Genomic DNA, 20,757 nt, shown 5'->3' with positions numbered 1-20,757 from the left:
CTTTTTAAAAAGTAGGCTCTACACCCGATGTGGGGCTCAAACTCAACCTAGAAGTCGAGTCACTCTACTGACTGAACCAGCCAGGCACCCCTTCTGACACATTAATCACCGTGTGGTCTCAGCTAAGTCTTTTTAATAAAATGTTTCCTTTTCACAGCTGCCCTAAAAGTTGGGAATTCATTGAGTTATTTAACTGTGTTTATCTACAACTGAGTTCCCCGCCCTTAATAGCACATTTGCCTATTTAGTGGTCATCTTTAGCATTTGGTAGTAAGAAGTTGAGGTGACCCCTGGAAGTTAAAGCATTCATTAACACTTTAATGTCCTTGACCCCGTTCTCTGAAGTAGTTTCCTGGTACCTCCTCAACTGTCTGACCAGCCTGATCATTTTGCAGGGACTCAAAGCCTGCAAAACGAGGTGAAATATGAAATCTTAACACTGGCAAGGCTTTCTGAAAATAACACTAATTTGATGATGGTAGTCTGAATAATAGTTCCTAAGGAGAATAATCTGACAGTCTATTTTCAGTTTTGAGGAAATTTTTCAAAATGTGTTCATAGTCCTACAAAATTACATGTAAAAACAACCTGGATGTCAAGAACTAGAGTGCTGGGTTGTTCATTTGGACATGTCTATGTGACTTTTTTTTTTATAAAGATTTTATTTATTTGATAGAGATCACAATTAGGCAGAGGGGGAGGGGGAAGGGAGCAGGCTCCCCGCTGAGCAGAGAGGCTCCCGCTGAGATCATGACCTGAGCCGAGGGCAGAGGCTTAACCCACTGAGCCACCCACGTGCCCCTGTGTTAAATTTTCTAAGGGGCACCTGGATGGCTCAGTTAAGCATCTGTCTTGGTTTCGGCTCAGGTAGTGATCTCAGGGTCATGAGATAGATGGGCTCACTAGGGAGTCTGCTTGGGATTCTCTCCCTCTGTCCCTCCCACCTGCTCATTCTTGAAATAAATCTTTAAATAAAAATATGTTCACTGTACAAGTAAAACTGATGTTCAGCCAAAAATTCAGAGTATGAATTAAAAGCTGGCTGTAATGCTAGATGCTGAGAATATGCAAATGAATGAACCATCATCCTCCTCTGCCCTCTTGAGGGTCTCATTCTCATAGAGGAAGTAGATGCGTAAACAGGTATGCAAGAGCATAGAACAGAGTCTGCCTCATCCCTGGGAAGGTTGGGGAAGATTTAGTAGAAATCTTGTCTTTTTCCCAGTTGTGGGAATTACCAAAAAGCAAGGACAGATCATTCAGAGAGAGAAGGTGAATTGGTCTAGAAATCGCAATAATCTGCGTGGAGAGGCTGAATGGGCAGAGGAGGGGAGGTGGTTGAGATGGTGATGAATGCTGTGGTAATAAACCCAGATTTCCTCTCTGCCCCGGCCCACCCCTCCGCCCCCCCGCAATCCCCTGCTCCCAGGACCAACACATTAATTTCCCTAACTTCCCAGGAGTATCGGCTACTGACAGCTCACACCTGAGCCCTCTCAAACACCTCTATGAGGAGCATATTTGGAGAAGCAATGTGGGTGGGGAAAATTTTAAAGATAATTCTTGAAGGAGCTTCAAAATGGATGGCAGAAGATGAGTCTGGATTTCCAGAGATGAGTTAGCCCCTGCAGGAGATGAGGTAACTGGGACAGCTAACATGGTGCAGTCCAGCAACGGAAAATGGAAGGAGATGCGGAGTTGTCTGGCCTGGTTTATTGACAAGGGAAGGGAAGAGGATTGGGCTAGAAGAGAGTAAGTTTGCTTTTGGATATGTTGAGGTTAATGAGCCAAAAGGTGGATAAAGAATTTATCCCAAATCCCCAAAGGAAAAAAAAAAAAAAAATCCAAATTTGCTATCAGTACTTTGATAAAAAATGTCTAACCTATTCTCCCAAATTTTAACATTGGTGATTTAAAAATTGCATCACACAAGCAAAAACTGCCTGTATGGGCCTGGTTAGATAATACATTGAAACACATTGAAGCTATCAAAACTCATGAATATTGGCATGTCTGGGTGGTAAATATGAATAACAACAAAAAGCATTCCTGCTGGTGCTGTTGGTCACCAATTTCCCTGAGCCTCCAACCAGAATCCGCCCTGTGGGGGGGGATAGTGTGAATCAGAGTCTCCCACCGAGCAGTGCAGCGCTAGGAAGGCTGCGGAAATGAGGATGCTGGACTTCAGCCTGGCGCAGAGATGGAATGGAGGCCAAGGTCACAGTAAGACTAGGTGCAAAGACGGGCCACTGGCGTTCACACTTTCAAAATCACAAGGCTGGACTGATGCAGGAATTGGCATTTTTCTAGAAGCATCAGAGGTAAAGGGTCCTCTAGAACAGTGTTTCAGATTTTTTACTTAAAGGACTATTTCCAAATTCTCACAGCCTGAAGACTGTACACTGTAAAAAGCCAAATGCAATGAAATGGATTTTTATTTTTTTTTTTTTTTTAAAGATTTTATTTATTTATTTGACAGAGAGAAATCACAAGTAGGCAGAGAGAGAGAGAGGAGGAAGCAGGCTCTCTGCTGAGCAGAGAGCCCGATGCGGGACTCGATCCCAGGACCCTGAGATCATGACCTGAGCCGAAGGCAGCGGCTTAACCCACTGAGCCACCCAGGCACCCTGAAATGGATTTTTAAAAGATACAGTGTGATTGAAAAAAAAGTTACTGGGATGTCCGGGTGGCTCACTCAGTTAAGCATCTGCCTTTGGTTTGGGTCATGGTCCTAGGGTTGTGGGATTGACTCCCACATCAGGATCTTTGCTCAGCGGGGAGTCTGCTATTTTCCCTGCTTGTGTTCTCTTTCTCTCTCTCTGAAAATAAACAAAATCTTAAAAAATCATTCGCCTGACGATCACTCTGCCATGTAGTTCTAAAAACTCGAAATGCTTGCCCTCAGTTTCTGTATGGGGTCATAAGCTGGTAACAGTTTGGGGCTGACAGCAGTCAGCAAACATTTGGTAGCACTGATCTAGCTAGAGCTTTATGTACTTCTGAACGTGAAAACTGGAGTGGGACGGGGAAACCTAACGAGGGTCACCATGCTGCCCTGATAAGGAAGAATTCAAATGGTCTTTGGGGACAAGGGCCACCCCCACGACACAACTCATTCATTAGGTTCATTCAAAAAAAAACATTGAACATTTCATTCAAAAAAAAAAAAAAAAAACAAAGCATGGTATTGCCTGTCCTGAGAAAATGAACTCTACACTAAAGGCAGAATAATTCTGGGTAATTTTTAGAATTTATGAGACATTTGTAAAACAATATTAAAATATGTATAAAATACAACGCTCACTTCCTAGAAGAACAAAAAGGTCTTACAGCCAAAAAGTGGATCATCCCACGTCAAATAATCATTATCATTGTTAATATAGTGGGAGGCAAGATTTGTTCAAGGACAATTGTAGAACTTGAAGCAATTGCTTCACAATTCAACCTTTCTTGCACCTGATCAAGAAACCCCTAATCTGGGAGCTAACTGTTCTACACCCTGGAAGGAAATTTGATCCAGTTCTTAACAAATTCTTACAAATTACCAGGTCTTAACATTGTTTAAAGTAGGCTCCCCGGGGGCACCTGGGTGGCTCATTCGTTAAGCGTCTGCCTTTGGCTCTGGTCATGATCCCAAGGCCCTGGGATTGAGCCCCACATCGGGCTCCCTGCTCTGCAGGAAACCTGCTTTCCCTCTCCCACTCTCCCTTCTTGTGTTCCCTCTCTCACTGTGTCTCTCTCTGTCAAATAAATAGAATCTTCAAGAAACAAACAAACAAAAAGTAGTCTCCCACCTAATGTGGGACTTGAACTCAGGATCCTGAAATCAACAGTCTCATGCTTTACTAACTGAGCCAGTCAAGTGTCCCTTAACATTGACTCTCCTTTTTAAAATGCTACATTTTGGGTTCCTGGGTGGCTCGGTGGGTTAAGCCTCTGTCTTTGGCTCAGGTCATGATCTCAGGGTCCTGGGATCGAGCCCAGCATCTGGCTCTCTGCTCAGCGGGGAGTCTGCTCCTCCCCCCCACCCCCCACCCCCGCTCTCTGCATGCCTCTCTGCCTACTTGCGATTTCTCTGTGTGTGTGTCAAATAAATAAATAAAATCTTTAAAAATAAATAAAAATGGCTACATTTTGAGGCCCTTGGTTGGCTCAGTTTACCGACTGACTTGATTTCTACTCAAGCCATTAACCTCAGGGTCATGAGATCGAGACTTCACGGGGCACTGCTCAAAGTCGGCCGGAAATACTCATCCTCTGCTTCCACCCTTCCACCTGCTCCCGCATGTGCTCTCTTGAAAATAAAATCTTTTAAAAAAACACTACATTGTCACTAAATTTGTGATGTACTAATCATTGGTCATCATTAAAAAGCTATCAAGTTTCATCAGTAATCAAAAGGAAGTCTTTAATTCCATTCAAAAGAATGAGCCAGACACTGGGACTGAGGGCCTGTTAAGTACAGTACGGGAGGCCATCGGTGAAGAGAATTTTGCTTCCCGAAGCTTGTTGTCAAGATTCATTAAATCACTACTAAATGTTTTTTAGGAGAGCATGTGAATTATCTTGGTGGTATTTCTAAATTGTTTTTAGCTATGTGGTAAAGTCTGAAGGTTCTGCCAGGTCTTGTCTGCCTCAAAACATCTTCCCCTCTGGCTGCCCTGGGGCCACCGACAGTTGTCACTATTAGTATAAAACTCTTAAGTCAGCATCTTCACATATAGCCCCCACGGAAATCAGTCCATAAATATTTACTGAACAGAAGCCGAAGACACAGAGGGAATGAAGAATATAAAACCCTCTGCTCAGAACCTTCCAGTACTTCCCCATTTCAAGCTAAACTTATTACAGTGGTTTATAGGGACTTTTAAGATCTGTCCCCTTCCTTCCTCCTCCTTTTTTTTTTTTTGCGAGTCAGTAAAGTGTCTGCCTTTGGCTCAGGCCATGATACTGGGGTCCTGGGATCAAGCCCCTACTGGGCACCATTCTCAGTGGGGAGTCTGCTTCTCCCTCAGCCTCTCCCCACCCCCACTCTCTCTCAAATAAAATCTTTTTTATTAATTTTTTTAAAGATTTTATTTATTTGACAGAGAGAGAGCACAGGCAGGCAGAGAGAGAGAGTGGGAGGTGAGCAGAGAGCTCAATGTGGGGCTCCATCCCAGGACCCTGAGATCATGACCTGAGCCGAAGGCAGAGGCTTAACCCACTGAGCCACCCAGGTGCCCCAAAAAAACTTTTTAAAAAGAGATTTATTCATTCTAGAGGGAGTGGGGGAGGGGCAGAGGGAGAGAGAAACTCAGGCAGGCTCTGCGCTGCACTGAAGGTGGAGTCAGCACGGGGCTCCATCTCCTCACCCCCGATCAGATGTGAGCCGAAACCAAGTCAGGAGAGAACACAGGCAGCAACCTTTGTGACCTCGGGGGCAGCAACGTCTTGCTAGACACGTCTCCAGAGGCAAAAAAAGCAAAGGCAAAAATGAACTATTGGGACTTCATCAAGATAAAAAGCTTTTGCACAGCAACGGAAACAGCAAAACCAAAAGACAGTCCACAGGATGGGAGAGGATATTTGCAAATGTCTTATCAGATAAAGGGCTGGTATCGAAAATCTATAAAGAACTTGCAAATTCAACATCCAAAAGACAAATGATACAGTTCAAGAAAATGGGCAGAAGACACGAACAGACATTTCTGCAGAGAAGACATCCAAACGGCCAACAGACACATGAAAAAGTGCTCAGCATCACTCAGCATCAGGGAAATACAAGTCAAAACCACAGTGAGATGCCACCTCGCACCAGTCAGAACGGCTAAAATTAACCAGTCAGGAAACAACAGATGTAAGGATGTGGAGAAAGGGGAACCCTCCTACACTGTTGGTGGGAATGCAAGCTGGTGCGGCCACTCCAGAAAAGAGTACAGAAGTTCCTCAAGAAGTTGAAAATAAGGATGCCTGGGTGACTCAGTCGGTTAAGCAACTGCCTTTGGCTCAGGTCATGATCCCAGGGTCCTGGTGTAGGGTCCTCATCAGGCTCCTTGCTCAGCAGGGAGCCTGCTTGTCCCTCTGCCTGTCCTTTCCCTGCTTGTGCAAGCAGGTGCGTGCTCACTCTCTCTCTCTCCGACAAATAAATAAAATCTTAAAGAGAAGTTGAAAATAAAGCTATCCTACATTCCAGCAATGGCACTAACAGGGATTTACCCTAAAGATACAAATGTAGTGATCCGAAGGGGCACCTGCACCCCAATGTTTATAGCAGCAATGTCCACAGTAGCCAAACTGTGGAAAGACTCTACATGTCCATCGACAGATGGATGGATAGAGAAGATATGGTGTGTGTGTGTGCACACACACAGTGGAATACTCCTACTCAGCCATTTAAAAAAAAAAGAAATCTTGCCATTTGCAATGACAGGGATGGAGCTAGAGGGTATTATGCTAAGCAACATGAGTCAACCAGAGAAAGACAGTTATCGTATGACTTCATTCATGTGGAATTTAAGAAACAAAAAGAGGATCATAGGGGCAGGGAGGGAAAAATTAAAAAAAGATGAAATCAGTGAGGGAGACAAACCATAAGAGACTCAATCTGGGGAAACAAACAGGGTTGCTGGAGAGGAGGTTGGGGGGATGGGGTAACTGGGTGATGGACATTAAGGAGAGCGCGTGATGTAATCAGCGCTGGGTATTATATAAGACTGATGAATCACTGAACTCGACCACTGAAACTAATAATACATAATATGTTAGTTAATGGAATATAAATTTAAATATATATATATATGCATATATATATATATATATATATATATATATATATATATATACAAAAAAAAAGAAGAAACCAAGAGTCAGACACTCAGCTGACTGTGCCACCCAGGTCTTCCCCTTTCCTCCTCTTTGCCCTCATCTGCTTTCCCCTTGCTCACCCCTGTCCAGGAACATTGACTCCTCAATTTTTCTAGAACATACCAGGCATGATTCTGTCTCTGAAACTTTGCACCAACTGTGCCCTGGAATGATCTTTCTTTAGATACTTCCATAGGTCACTCCCTCACCAACCAAAGTTTTTGTTTAAAGAGCTCAATGTCAGGTGCCTGGGTGGCTCAGTGGGTTAAGCCGCTACCTTCTGCTCAGGTCATGATCTCAGGGTCCTGGGATCCAGTCCCGCATCGGGCTCTCTGCTCAGCAGGGAGCCTGCTTCCCTCTTTCTCTCTCTCTACCTACTTGTGATCTCTCTCTGTGAAATAAATAAATAAAATCTTTCCAAAAAATTTTAAAAATAAATAAATAAATAAATAGCTCAATGTTAAATTTTGTAAGAATAGGAAACACCCTATTTTTCTATTTCATTTTAGTTTTAAATAATCTCTACCCCTGACATGAGGCTCAAACTCATGATCCCGAGATCAAGAGTCGAATCCTCTACTGACTAAGTCAGCCAGGTGCCCCTGAACATCCTATTTTATTTTATTTTTATTTTCTGAAAGATTTATTTGTTTGTTTGATAGAGAGAGCACAAGCAGGGGGATAGAGGCCGAGGGAGAGAAAAAGAAGGGTCCCCACTGAGCAGAGAGCCTGAAGTGGGGCTCGATCCCACGACCCTGCATGGCCTGAGCTGAAAGCAGATGCTTTAACTGACTAAGCCACCATGGTGCCCCATGAACAACCTATTTTAAATTACAACCTGGCCCCAAAACAATCTTAAAGTTCCTTAATCTTTTTTTTTTTTTTTTTAAGATTTTATTTATTTGACAGACAGAGATCACAAGTAGGCAGAGAGGCAGGCAGAGAGAGGGGGGAAGCAGGCTCTCCACAGAGCAAAGAGCCTGATGTGGGGCTGGATCCAAGGACCCTGGGATCATGACCCGAGCTGAAGGCAGAGGCATTATCCCACTGAGCCACCCAGACACCCCATTTTTTTTTTAAGATTTTATTTTTAAGTAATCTCTACACCCAACACGGGGCTTGAATTTACAACCCCAAGATCAAGAGTCATATGCTCTACCAACTGAGCCAGGCACGCACCCTGTTCCTTAATCTTTATTCATTTTTTCCATTAGATGCTAAGTAATTTATCACATTTATTGTCCAGATGCTCCCACTAGAATGTAAGTTTTGAGGGCAGAGTAATATGTCTGTTTTTTTTTATTTCCAGAGCATGGAGGCCAGCTTCCAAGATGGCCCCTGACTGTTCTCACACTGATAGCGCTGACTTAAGCAGCCAATGGAATGGTATAGAAATTATCAAGTGTGATCTCAAAAGAAAGGTTTTTTTTGTTTTGTTTTGTTTTTTAAGATTTTATTTATCTGACAGAGATCACAAGTAGGGAGAGGCAAGCAGAGAGAGGGGGAGAAACAGGTTTCCTTCTAAGCAGGGAGCCCCATGTGGGGCTCAATTCCAGGATCCTGAGATCATGACCTAAGCCAAAGGCAGAGGCTTAACCCACTGAGCCACCCAGGCGCCCCAAAAGAAAGGTTTTAAATGGCATCTTGGAAAGAAATCCTCTAGGCCCATAAAGCCTTCGGATGACTGCTCCTGGCCAACATCTGTTCCGCAAGTTCATGACAGCATAACCCAGAACCAGTTAAGGGGCTCCCAAATTTCAAATTTATTTAAACTGTGAGAGAAAGTTTACTGTTTTAAACTGCTAAATTTGGGGGTAGTTACCTCGTAAGAAATAGCTAATGTACCAAGGATCTAGAACAAATGCCTGGCGGGGCTCCTGGGTGGCTCAGTGGGTTAAAGCCTCTGCCTTCGGCTCAGGTCATGATCTCATGGTTCTGAGATCAAGCCCCGCATCCGGCTCTCTGCTCAGCAGGGAGCCTGCTTCCCCCTCTCTGTGTGCCTGCCTCTCTGCCTTCTTGTGATCTCTGTCTATCAAATAAATAAATAAAATCTTAAAAAAGAAAAGAAAAAAAAAGAACAAATGCCTGGCACATAGTAGCCATTTAATAAATATTTGAGGAAGGAACAAAACTGCCAGAAATAACCTGACTTTCATCAGTATTAGGATTATTGCCACTTAGCAGAAAGCAGTGTAATAGGACACTTAATTTTTTTAAAAGATTCTACTTTTAAGTAAGCTCTACACCCAAGGTGGGGCTCCAGAGATCAAGAGCTATGCTCCACCCACTAAGCGAGCCAGAAGCCCCTCTGATTCTATGCTTGAAATGAGTAAATTGTATGACATGTGAGTTATATCTCAAAGCTGTATTTTTTAAAAAGCCTGGAGTTTTGGAGAGAATGTGTAGCAGCTGGAACTCCCATACACGGGTGGTGGGTATAAACACTTTGAGAAAGTTTGTCCGTTACTTAAAAAGTTCAGAATACACCTACCATAGGAATCAGCTACTCCATTCTTCTGTATTTCAACAAGAAAAGAGAAAGCATATGTTCATATAAAGACTCATACTTGAGTCTTCGTGGGAAGCATGTGACTCTTGATCTGGGGGGGCCATGAGTTCAAACCCCACGTAGAGCTAACTCAAAAAAAAAAAAAAAAGACTCATATATGAATATTTACAATAGCCTTATTTTTAACAGTCAAAATCTGGAAACAACCCAAATGCTCATCAATAGGTAAATGAATGAATCAATTGGGGCGTATTCATACAACAGAATACTACTGAGCAGTAACATGGAATAAACTGATTTGAGGGGTGTGGTTGGGAGGCTGGTGAAGTTAGAGAGGGTAAGAGAATCTTGCAGTGAAAAAACTCTTGTGGTGGTGGATACATGAACCTACATGTAATCAAGCTGTGTAGAACTAAAAACACTCAAAGGACAGTAAGATGCATGCATTACATCATGTCTGTATCCTGGCTGTGATACTATACAGGAGTTTTTTGGTGTGTTTTTTTCCATTCGTTTTTTATTTTCCTTAAAGTAAGTTCTAGACCTAATGTGAGGCTTGAACTCACTTTCTTTTTTTTTTTTTTTTTAAGATTTTATTTATTTATTTGAGAAAGATCACAAGTAGGCAGAGAGGCAGGCAGAGAGGGGGAAGCAGGCTCCCTGCTGAGCAGAGAGTCCATGAGGGGCTTGATCCTATTGGGTCCATGGTCAAAGGAGCGAGACTGATAAAAAGCGAACGTCAAGCAAAGCTTTATTTCCCGCCAAGCATCGAGAATCAGACTGACCGGCGGGGCGGTCTCTTAAAAAGAGGCGACGGCTCCCTGCCTTACCGACTAACTTCTAAAGGACAAGGGCCATATGGTTGGGCCTGGCCACACACAGGTGGCCAATGAGATTGTAACACACAGAGAAAGCTGCACAGTCGTGCTAGGTCACACACGGGTGGCCAATTGAATTACAATTCACCCCAAAGTAGCTATTTGAACTAGCCTATCACCTTGGTCAGAATTGGCCCCCGAAAGGCACCCAAAGGGCGGGGCCCATATCCTTGGTAGCTAGGGGGACAGTATGCGCCCCCACTGACTGGATACCTCCACCTGGCCTGACCTACCCTTGTATTTGGGCTCTGTTGCCTGGGACTGGTTTCCAGCACTTGTTTTTAAGTAAGTCCCCTGGGGGGGGGCAGTTTAAGTTTTACTGCATAAACAACAAAATCACTGTTTAACCGGATGTCATCGCTTGGCTAAATAGGCCCTTACAATCCCAGGACCCTGGGATCATGACTTCAGCCGAAGGCAGAGGCTTTAACCCACTGAGCCGCCCAGGCACCCCTTGAACTCACTTTTTGACCCTAAGAGCCAGAGGCACATCCTTTACCAACTTAGCCAGCCAGGCTCCCCAGTTACACTATAATTTTACAAGATGTTACCACTAGAGGAAACATTGTAAAAGGCACATAATATCTCTCTGTATAATTTCTTAAAACCACATGTGGACCTATAATCACAAATTTTAATTTAAAAAAATTGGTACATATAACAGGTGCTCTCTAAATAACTATGCTGAGTGTAAGAAGCAGGAAAAGAGTACCTGTTATCTTACTCCGTTTGTATAAAATTCTAGAAAATGCAAACCACTCTAGAGAGAAAGCAGATAAATGGTTGCTCAGGGAAGGGAGAGGGTCTGGAAGGGCAGGAAGTAAGGATAATAAAAGAGCCGGAAGAAATTCTTAAGAGGTGATGCGTTTGTTCCTTATCTTGACTGTGGTGGTAGCAGTACGAACCCATACCAAACTTTATCAGATTGAACCATTGGAGTATGGGCAATTTATTGTATGTCAGCTATAGCACAACAAAGATGTTAAAACCGTGAAAGTTATATCTGCAACAAAACTACATTTTCTAGGGGCGCCTGGGTGGCTCAGTGGGTTAAAGGCTCTACCTTCAGCTCAGGTCATGATCTCAGGGTCCTGGGATGGAGCCCCATATCAGCTCAGCTGGGTGCCTGCTCCTCCCTCCCCGCCCCGCCCCCAGCCGCCTGCCTCTCTTTCTGCTTGTGATCTCTGTCTGTCAAATAAATAAATAAAAATTAAAAAAAAAATCCTCAGGATTTGTGGAAATCTTAAGGCAACGGCCATTAAAACACACACACACACACACATTTTCTAATCACGATTTCATCAGATTGGCTATCCTACTTCTGTGAAAGATTAAGGGGTTTGATGATCCAAATTTTGGTGAAGACTGAGTGGATCCTTTCAGATTCAGATGTAAAGTCGGGTATAAGCGGTCCTGTCAGGGTTAGTTCTACAAGAAAACACAAAATCCGTGAAGCCTACGCGCGGAGGCTGGCCACCCGAGAAACCTGTTTCAACAGTGTGTCTATTGTATGAAGTGAAACTGCCTTAGGCGGTTTGTGAAAGCTTTTATCTAGAGAATTTTGATAACTGAGGAGTTTTTCCCACATCAGCCAAAGGCCAAAACATTTCAATTCTCTCATTTTCACCAACACCAACATTTTTTTTTTTGGAGGGGGTAGGGTTCCCTCTAGGTTGCATGTGTGCACACACAGGCATATTTTTTCTTTGAACCCCTGAGGAATCTTCTCCCTGTCGGTTGTGGGGACAAACAGCTCCGTGGAAAGGCAAGGAAGGCCATGTGACATAATGGGTAGGAGCACCGGTTTTTGAGTTAGCCTGCCCACGTTCACAGTCCAGGTCGGCTACTCAGAAGCGGTGGGACCTTGGGGAAATCAAGTCACTTTAACAGGTGATCACGTCTCTTCCTGCACAATAGAGGCAGCAGCGCCTCCTTCATGGGTAGTTGTAAGATGAACTGGGCTCATATGTGAGGACTTCGGTGTGTGCACCTGACCCACAGCCCGTGCTCACGAAATGTTAGCGAGCAGACATCAGCAGAGCACAGGGGGCCTGGGTGGCTCAGTTGTCAAGAGGCTGCCTTCGGCTCAGGTCGTGATCCTAGAGTCCTGGGATCAGTCTGCATAAGGCTGCCTGTTCAGCAGGAAGTCTGCTTCTCCCTCTCCCACTCCCCCTGCTTGTGTTCCCTCTCTCACTGTGTGTCTCTCTCTCAATAAATAAGTAAAATATTTTTTTTAAAGATTTTTTCTTTATTTATCTGACAGAGATCACAAGTAGGCAGAGAGGCAGGCAGAGAGAGAGGAGGAAGCAGGCTCCCTGCAGAGCAGAGAGCCCGATGTGGGGCTCGATCCCAGGACCCTGGGATCATGACCTGAGCCAAAGGCAGAGGCTTAACCCACTGAGCCACCCAGGTGCCCCAAGTAAAATATTTTTTTTTAATATTAGCAGGAGCACCTGGGTGGCTCGGTGGGTTAAGTGGGTTAAGCTTCTGCCTTCAGCCCAAGTCATGATCTCAGGATCCTGGGATCGAGCCCCACATCGGGCTCTCTGCTCAGCGGAGAGCCTGCTTCCCCCTCTCTCTCTGCCTGCCTCTCTGCCTACTTGTGATCTCCGTCTGTCAAATAAATAAAATCTTAAAAAAAAAAAAAAGAAATTAGTGTAGCACAATTCCTCTTCCTCAAGCACTGTTTCGAATACAGGTAAGTTATATATAATACTTATGGTGTTCGAAGAAACTGACCATTATTCATACTGAGCCTTAACGTCCCCTCTCAGTTGACCTTTTTCGTCTTACTCAACCAGCTTCTTAACCGGCTGAGCGTGAGCTCCATTCCAGGAAGCCAGTCGGCTCCATATACCACACGAGGGTCCTCCACACTCACCCCAAAACCTCACTTAGCACCATCCCTCCCTCTTAGTAGCCATGTTCATCTTGCCTTTTCTTCCTGCTTCCCCCCCCACCTCTTTCCTTCTTTGACTAGTTCTGCCTCTGAGTATAGAGATAGATACAGTTGCATATGAATGATATAGTACATTTTTAAAAAAGATTATTTATTTATTTATTTATTTATTTATTTATTTGAGAAAGAACACAAGCAGGAAAGGCAGAAGGAGAGGGAGAAGCAGGCTCCCCACGGAGCAGGGAGCCCTGCGGGGGGCATTGATGCAGGGCTGGATCCCAGGACCCTGAGATCATGCCCTGAGCCGAAGGCAGACAGACACTTAATCCACTGAGCCACTCAGGGGCCCTAAGATATAGTATGTTTATAGTTCTATATGATACATTCTTACATATTTTCAGGGGTGTATATCCAGATTATCCCATTAGATTACAGTGACCTCACATGTCTACAATGTCTGGTTTTTTGTTACCCTTTGCACAATAGGTTCATAATTAACTCATAGACAAGCATTTTTCTTTCTTTTTTTGAACATTTGATCTTCCTCCAAGCCCCCTGGCTTCCAGAAAAACTGAAGCAATAAAAATGGAGAGAAAGCTAAGCCTGGGTAGGAGCTAAAGCAGGCTGCAGGGGTCTGGGAGGAAGGCCCATACCAAAGAACACAGTGACAAAGGGGCTACTCCCCAAAGCACTCTCCTCCTAGAAAACATGTTGTTAAAGTATTTGGGGGGTTTTCTATAAGCAACTGATCTGAACCCTTAACAGTAAGTCACTTAGTATTGGTCACAACGATCGTCATCAAATATTCATTTAGCGCCTTTGTGGTGAAAGCAGCACGCTCCCAGGATACAAGCAGACATGGAATGATTCTTCCTGTGATCAACTAAAAACCTATTGGGAGGGACGCCCGGGTAGCTCAGAGGGTTGAGCCTCTGCTTTCGGCTCAGGTCATGATCTAGGGGTCCTGGGATCGAGCCCCGAGTCAGGCTCTCTGCTCAGCAGGAGGCCTGCTTCCCCCCCGCCCCCCCCCCACCTGCCTGCCTCTCTGCCTACTTGTGATCTCTCTCTGTCAAATAAATAAATAAAATCTTAAAAAAAAAAAAAAAAAAAAAACCTAATGGGATATAGACCCAATAGGCTAAGCCGCCTGAGTGGTCCAAAAAATAAGTCACCATCAAGGGCATAACAGCCAATGAGTGCTTCATAGAAACAGATGAATGTGACTTAACCCTTGCAGAAAGGGTCCAATGTTTAACACGCATAAGGCAAAGCTAATACTTCATGTGAAATGCCACCTAAAAACTCAGTTTCAGTATTATTTTGTAGACAGATGATTCAAATGGCATGTGTTGAGTATCTACTATCTGCAAAGCACAAATGGGAGATAGACCTGAAGAGGGGGTGAGCCCTGCCCTGGATGAGGGTACAATAGAGTGAACAATACCAACGGGCAAACACCTGCCCAACCACTCACAGAATGATGGGAAATCCGAAAGCTGGAACCCTGAGCCTGGAACAAAGATTTCCTGACCACCACACAGTTGTGTCATCTAGCTCCAGAACACAGCAAAACCCTTTAATGCCAAATCTGGGCAGAATGTTGTCATCATGGAGAGGCTCAGGTGAGGACCACAGCATCTGGCATTGGGCTACGGAAGTCCGCTGACTGGCCTGGCTGAAGGGCCATACTTTTTATGACTCCAGCACCGTCCTTATCGTTATTCTTAAAATAACAGGGTTTTTTTTGTGGGGTTTTTTTTTTGGTCAGTTCCTTGTCTCAGCCACAAGAACTTCTGGTTCCTGAAAAAGCGTGAAGCAAGCTCTGTAGGAGGGATCTTAGTATTGTTCAACCCAATTTTCTCATTTTATAAATGAGGCAGCTGACATCTGCTAAACCATTTAAGGGCCATGAGGTTTTATCTTTCATTCATTTTCTTGATGATAAAGGCACTTATATTTAAGTTTTATACTGTAATTTGTCATTTTTGGACATTTGTTCAACTTCCTACCTCATGACTATCTCCAGAAAGTGACCTCTGTGACAGCAAATTGGCACCAGTATGATGAAGTTCTCTGAGCAGTTTCTCTGCCCATCCCCTAGTCCCCATGTGAGCTGTGGGGAACTTCTGTTCCATGCCAGTCAAGAAAGAGCCTCTGTTGTTTCTCCAAGAGAACATCAGTGCTGTCAAACAATAATACACATGAATTTTGAAATTAGTTTTTGTTACACTTTATCTTTTTTTCCCAACCTTTCACTTTATTTTTATTTTTTAAAGATTTTATTTTAAAGTAATCTCTGTACCCAATGTGGGGCTCAAACTCACAACCCAATTGCAAGAGTTGCTCACTCCTGGTGCTTGGGTGCCTTAGTTGGTTAAACCTCTGACTCCTAAATTTGGTTCAGGTCATGATCTCGGGTAGTGATCTCACAGTCATGTGACTACCCCCCCATATCCATCAGGCTCTGCACTGAGGGGGGTCTGCTTAGGATTCTCTTACTCTCCCTTTGCCCCTCCCCCCACTCACATGCACTATCTCTTTCTCTCTCTAAAAAAGAAAATGAATAAATAACTCAAAAAAAAAGTTTCATGTTCTACTGACTGAGCCGACCAGAAACCCCTCCAAGCTTCAACTTTATTTTATGACTATTATTTTAAAAGTTTTTATTTATTTATTTGACAGAGACACAGCGAGAGAGGGAACACAAGTAGGGGGAGTGGAAGAGGGAGAAGCAGGCTTCCTGCTGAGCAGGGAGCCCCATTCGGGGCTCAATCCCAGGACTATGGGATCATGACCTGAGCCAAAGGCAGATGCTTAACAACTGAGCCACCCAGGTCCCCGCAAACTTCAACTTTAAATGACACCTGGTTGGATTAGGTAACATACTTCTGAATAGAAATATATGTGATTTTCATCTTAGGTAAGTTAGAAAAACTAAGGTCAGTTTGCTTCCCTAAGGTAATCCTTTTTTGCCCTTCTGTACTGAATTTTTACCTACAAACCAGCATTTTGTAATGAATTGCTCCACTTCATCAAGTGTATATCAATATCCTACAGTGTATGCAGTTTTAATGCTTAACGCCAAAGGACATGCTAATAAGTGACATGTGGTCTCTTACTCTCCAGTTGTTTATCAGCTTCTGGACAGTGTTCCGTGGAATACAAATTCACAAAAGATAAATAGATGCTGTTAATTTAGCATAACGTGAGGGGGTGCCAACTCTTGATCTCAGGGTTGAGTTCAAGGCCCACACTGGGTGTAGAGATATACATTAAAAAAATAAAATAAAATCTTTTTTGTTTTTAAGTGAACATAGGGGCACCTGGGTGGCTCAGTGGGTTAAGCCTCTGCCTTCGGCTCAGGTCATGATCCCTGGGATCAAGCCCCAGGTCGGGCTCTGTGCTCTGCAGGGAGACTGCTTCCTCCTCTCTCTCTATCTCCCTCTCTGCCTACTTGTGATCTCTGTCAAACAAAGAAATAAAATCTTTAAAAAAGAGTTAAAATAATGTGAGTGAACTATTTTTTCTTCTTCCTAAAGCTGTATGTAAAGTTATCAAGAGGGCCCCTGGGTGGCTCAGTCAGTTAAACATCTGCCTTCCACCCAGGTCATGATCCCAGGGTCCTGGGATTGAGTTCCACATCAGGTTCCCTCTTCCTCAGGGAGTCTGCTTCTCCCTCTGCCTCTGCCTCTCTCTCTGTCTCTAATGAATAAATAAATAAAATCTTAAAAAAAAAAAAAAAACAACGAAATTATCAAGAGGCTTCTGAAAAGCTACTGATGATCTTCATTTGTGCTCCCAACCTACCAGAGTGACTTCCACATAGGAAATGACGTGAGACATGCAGAAAAATGAAACTGGACCACTTCCTTACACCACACACGAAAATAGACTCAAAATGGATGAAGGACCTCAATGTGAGACAGGAATACATCAAAATCCTTGAGAACACAGACAGCAACCTCTTCGACCTCTTGGACAGCAACTTCTTCCTAGGAACCTTGCCAAAGGCAAGGGAAGCAAGGGCAAAATGAACTATTGGGACTTCATCAAGATCAAAAGCTTTTGCACAGCAAAGGAAACAGTCAACAAAACCAAAAGATAACTGACAGAATGGGAGAAGATATTTGCAAACACATATCAGATAAAGGGCTAGTATCCAAAATCCATAAAGAGCTTATCAGACTCAACACCCAAAGAACAGATAATCTAGTCAAGAAATGGGCAGAGGACATAAATAGACATTTCAGCAAAGAAGACATCCAGATGGCCAAGAGACACATGAAAAAGTGCTCCACATCACTCGGCATCGGGGAAATACAAATCAAAACCTCAAGGAGATCCCACCTTACACCCGTCAGAATGGCTAAAATTAACAAGTCAGGAAATGATAGATGCTGGCGAGGATGCAGAGAAAGGGGAACCCTCCTACACTGTTGGTGGGAATGCAAGCTGGTGCAACCACTCTGGAAAACAGCATGGAGGTTCCTCAAAAAGTGGAAAATAGAGATACCCTATGACGCAGAAATTGCACTACCGGGTATTTACCCTAAAGATACAAACATAGTGATCCGAAAGGGCACGTGCACCCGAATGTTTATAGCAGCAATGTCCACAATAGCCAAACTATGGAAAGAACCTAGATGTCCATCAACAGATGAATAGATAAAGAAGATGTGGTGTATATATATATATATATATATATATATATATATATTCCTATATATATATAGGAATACTATGCAGCCATCAAAAGAAATGAAATCTTGCAGCATTTTGCAACGACGTGGTTGGAACTAGAGGATATTATGCTTAGCGAAATAAGTCAGTCAGAGAAAGACAACTATCCTATGATCTCCCTGATATGAGGAAGTGGAGATGGCAACGTGTAGGGTTTGGGAGGTAGGAAAAGAATAAATGAAAAAAGATGGGATTGGGAGGGAGGCAAACCATAAAAGACTCTTTTTTTTTTTTAAGATTTTGTTTATTCGTTTGTCAGAGAGAAGAGAGAGAGCACACAAGCAGGCAGAGAGAGAAGCAAGCTCCCCGCCGAGCAAGGAGCCTGATGCAGGTGTGGGAGGCCACAGTAAGTCTTGAGACGAGGACCAAACCAGGCCCTGACTTGTGCCTCCTTTAAAGGCTGAATAGCCGAACAAAAGGCTTAGGTCAATAAAATCGAGTAGCACTGAGAAGGGGTCTGTGCTGTGTGTTGTGCGCTCACCTACGTGACTTCCCACACGTTTGCTAGTCAGATAGAAATAATTTGGTTGGGGTCATAAGTTCGTGGCTGGTCCTTGCTGCCCTAGTACAGCGCATAAATTACTTTCAGGTTTGCTGTATCAATACAGAACAATTGTACTGGCATCAGCCATTGGGCGTCACGAGGTCTGCTTATAGTCAATGGTGAAACTTATTATGGGAACTCGTGTTTTTTTTTTTTTTTAAGATTTTATTTATTTATTTGACAGACAGAGATTACAAGTAGGCAGAGAGGCAGTCAGAGAGAGGAGGAAGTAGGCTCCCTGCTGAGCAGAGAGCCTGATGTGGGGCTCGATCCCAGGACCCTGGGATCATGACCTGAGCCGAAGGCAGAGGCTTTAACCCACTAAGTTACCCAGGCACCCGCAAGAACTCGTGGTTGTTTAACTAGACACAGGTGTATTGCTTCTCCTATGGTAATAGCACTATATATATGGCCTTAATGCTTTGAATAAACTTAGCACTGTTGGACATCCTCCTCAGTGCTCCTCCTGCCCCCATCTCTCTGCTTCTCGAGTTCTTTTCTTCATCCTCTTACCCTCACATTCCTGATCGATTAGTTGCGCTGGCCGTGAAATGCAGGACTCCATCCCAGGAAGCTGGGATCATGACCCAAGCCGAAGGCAGCAGCTCAACCCACTGAGCCACCCAGGCATCCCCCATAAAAGACTCTTAATCTCACAAAACAAACTGAGGGTTGCCGGGGGAGGGGAGTAGGGAGAGGGGGGTGGGGTTATGGACGTTGGGGAGGGTATGTGCTATGGTGAGTGCTATGAAGTGTGTAAATCTGGAGATTCACAGACCTGTACCCCAGGGGCTAATAATACATTATATGTTTATAAAAAAATTGAAAAATAATTAAAAAAAAAAAGAAGAAAATGACATGAGGATTTATTATAGGAGTTCTGTAGAATTGAAGTAAGTGCCTACCTCCTTAAAAATAACGAATGATTTTTTTAAAAGATTTTATTTATTGGGGCTCCTGGGTGGCTCAGTGGGTTAAAGGCCTCTGCCTTCTGCTTGGGTCGTGATCCCGGGGTCCTGGGATTGAGCCCCACGTCTGGCTCTCTGCTGGTGGGGAGCCTGCTTCCTTCTCTCTTTCTTCCTGCCTCTCTGCCTACTTGTGATCCCTGTCTGTCAAATAAATAAAAAGTAAAATCTTAAAAAATATATATATATATTATTTATTTATTTATTTAGAGCACAAGAAGGGGGAAGGGCAGAGGGAGAAGGAGAGAAAATCCAAAGCAGACTCTGCACTGAGGAAAGAGCCCCACGCAGGGCCTGATCTCATGATCCTGAGATCGTGACCTGAGCTGAAATCAAGAGTCGGGTGCCCAACCCACTAAGCCGCCCAGGTGCCCCCCAAAATAACAAATGATTAAAAAAATAAACCAACCAACCCAGGGGTACCTGGGTCGCTCAGTCAGTTTAAGCTTCTGCCTTCAGCTCAGGTCATGATGGCATGGAGCCTGTTTCAGTCTCTCTGCTCAGCTGCTCCCTCTCCCTCGGTTTCTCCCTCTGCTTGTGCTCTCTCACTCGCTCTCTCTGTCAAATAAATAAATAAAATCTTTTTTTTTATATTTTATTTATTTATTTGACAGACAGAGATCACAAGTAGGCAGAGAGGCAGGCAGAGAGAGAGAGAGAGAGAGGGAAGCAGGCTTCCTGCGGAGCAGGGAGCCCGATGCGGGGCTCGATCCCAGGACTCTGAGATCATGACCCGAGCCGAAGGCAGCAGCCCAAACCACTGAGCCACCCAGGCGCCCCAAATAAATAAAATCTTAAAAAATAAAAAGAACACAGAGTGATGAGGTTATAACTAAGGTTTAGGTATCTTTCACAGTTTTGTCTTCTTCAATACGAGAAATAAGTGTAGAATAAACAAGTGCTTCAAATCAGGAATAAGGGTCTGCATGCAAAAAAAAACTTGTTGCTACGAACTCTCTTGCTCATAGAGATGAGCTTGTCCCACAGCAAAACAGTTTGCTGTTTGATTATTTATGTTGATCTATACAGTGATAACTTCCTGCTTTGTTCACAAAGGATAGCACTGGAAATTTAGTGGGCTTAAATAAATGACAAGTATTATTATTATTTTTTAAGAATTTTATTTATTTATTTGACAGAGAGAGAAATCACAGTAGACAGAGAGGCAGGCAGGCAGGGGGGCAGGCACCCTGCTGAGCAGAGAGCCCCATGTGGGGCTCGATCCCAGGACCCTGAGATCACGACCTGAGCCGAAGACAGAGGCTTAACCCACTGAGCCACCCAGAAGCCCCGCCAAGTATTATTATTAACCTGCTCTCCCCTTTTGCTACTCAGAGCTCCTGCAGCAGTTTTAAATAAGAGGGCACCTGTATTAC

This window comes from Mustela putorius, unplaced genomic scaffold (assembly GCF_011764305.1).
Source record: "Mustela putorius furo isolate JIRA1106 unplaced genomic scaffold, ASM1176430v1.1 tig00000450_pilon_pilon_pilon, whole genome shotgun sequence".
NCBI lineage: Eukaryota > Metazoa > Chordata > Mammalia > Carnivora > Mustelidae > Mustela > Mustela putorius.
The sequence above is the reverse complement of the archived record's forward strand: the minus strand, read 5'-3'. Positions refer to the sequence as shown.